Consider the following 2,530-nt stretch of genomic DNA (forward strand, 5'->3'; position numbering starts at 1 on the left):
AGGAAAGAAAAAAAACCACTAACTGACAGCATAGCGTCTTTTTCAGATCACGATTCTGTAGATTCGCCGAATAAATCACAATATCGCATCGAATAGAAGGGGTTAATTCGATGGCCGCATTGCAAAATCTCAGCCCTGAGTACTCGAGATAGTTTGATTACTGCAATTTTTTCGCGCAATGATATTTTTAATCGATTATAATATATCTTTATTTTCATATTTTCAGGAAAATTAATTATACATCCATATAAATTCTCAATATGCGTACAATGTGGTATTCGTTCGTTATAACGTTGTTATGAAAAACATTGTGATTTATTTCAGACACGATGGTATAAACATCATCTCGTGTAGATTTTCACTCATCTTTTTTTAAACGAGTATTTATTCTTCTATCGAATGTTATTTCTATCATGTATCTTTTTCACGTGCGAATAAAATTTCGAGTTGTATGTTGTATATTACGTCATTGTTGGTTGTATGCATGCAGTACATGTGCATTACACGTACGCGTTCTCGTCCAGCGAGAACAAAACAAACATACCCGATGAGAGACGTTGCAATGCCACCCGATACGAAGCAAAATTCATGTCTTACAATTACACAGACATAACAACGGCTAGAATTGACTTTGGCTCGTATATGCAGTTAAACAATCGGACCAAGTACAACGTATTAGGGAATTAATTAATTAGATTAGACGCCGAGCGTCTAATGGAGCGCCCGTTAACAGATACAAGAGAGTAAGAAGCGACAGGAGAATTCGATATTCTTAAAAGTTCCTATCGGGATACGAGGATAAGAGGAAATGGCGGGGTAATATCACGACGGGAAACACATACACGGTACATGCTATTAGAAAAAAAAATAATAAATATTATAACGTTAATTACAAATCGACCCGAGTGACAACGATTCTGAGATTCGATGTCATCTCGTTCCTTGATTTAACGATTTATCGTAGACATCGATAACGATAATATTTTGATTAAGAGTGTACGTGTATGCGTGAGAGTGAATGCGCGCATGTATGTGTGTGTGTGTGTGAATTTCTGTATGAATACAAGCTATATTTTCTGTCACTTTCGATCTACGGCAAAGTCGACGAGATGAAGAGTTGCTTTGTGACAATTAATTAAAACAAGGATTCTTTCTTCGGCGTCAAATTAACACGCGCGCGTGCGCGTGTAAAATATAGCTAAATATATATGTATATAATTTGTCGATAAATCTCTCAATAACAATAAGTTGCTGTAAAATTTTATTTTCGTGGAAGCGCAGTTGTGCTTAATTAACATTCGGCTTTGTATGATAATTTAAAGTGCAAAAATTTACAATTTTTGGTTTTTTGCAAATTACAATTTTATTCGAGAAAAATTAAGATTGTAGATTATTTTTATTCTTCATGTAGAGCTCGCTGATGTACTTAGGCAGATCTTGGTCGAAAAAAGTGTTCTTGCGATTATGGGGGAAAAAAAAAAAATAAATAAAATAAAGACTATAACACAAAAACGACGGTAAACGGTACGTAATATAGATACATGATTAACGATCGCTATCTACGCTCATTTAAAATACTGTCTGGTTTCGATCGACTCTTATCGATATCGATGGAATAGCTTTGTTTGTATTTCCGTTCGTATGTCGGAATTATTCGCGACGAATTATCGTCAAGTTATACGCATTCCCTCTCTCGGTTTCTCTCTATACACATTTTATTAAAACTTATGCGATAGCTTGTGTATATATGTACGTGTATACATATACATATATATATATGTATGTATGTGTGTGTATATTTTTAGATATCTCTTGTATGTATACATACAATACCAATTTTTATATGTATATTATATATATGTATAAGATACGAGTAAATGTATAATAAATTAATTTAGTCGTTATTAAATCTATTTACTATGCGTCATTAACAACTAGTGATATGTACTCGTTTTGAACTATAGCATTAATTTGATGCGACCTTGAGGTGGTTGCGCAACATCCTTGACGATCGAGAAGCAATCGAAAAAAAGCGTACCTCTCTTTTTTAATATGATGAATGTAAAATAAAAATTATATATATATATATATATATATATATACACAATATAATTTCTCTTGGTATACACCTTTATATTTGTGCAGCTTCGACCGGTCCTGCCGGCCATTTCCCGCCTGCGGATGCAAATCCCGCGTAGCAAATAGCGTCGTGCCATTTCCGTGTGTTATCGGAATCAATTCTCGGTCGATTAGGCGAATGCCGGCCGACGACTCTTGCCGGGTCACCGCGCAAAAGCCTTTTGTACTCCGCCAGAGACTAAATTCTCCCAGAGGCGAAAATGCGGCCGCGCCAGACGGACAACACGAACCCCGTCCGTCCGCCGTCCGTTTCCTCGCCTTTTTTTTCTCCGGGTACGATCCAAGTTTTTTTTTTTTTTTTTTTTTTTTGCACACCGCGGCTCGGGACGATCGATATTTTCGTGTGTGTTAATTCGCGCTCTCGTGAGGAGAGAACTCGCTCGCTGTTTTA

This window comes from Polyergus mexicanus, unplaced genomic scaffold, assembly GCF_030449975.1.
Source record: "Polyergus mexicanus isolate NDT 795.1 unplaced genomic scaffold, iyPolMexi1.0 SCAF_13, whole genome shotgun sequence".
NCBI lineage: Eukaryota > Metazoa > Arthropoda > Insecta > Hymenoptera > Formicidae > Polyergus > Polyergus mexicanus.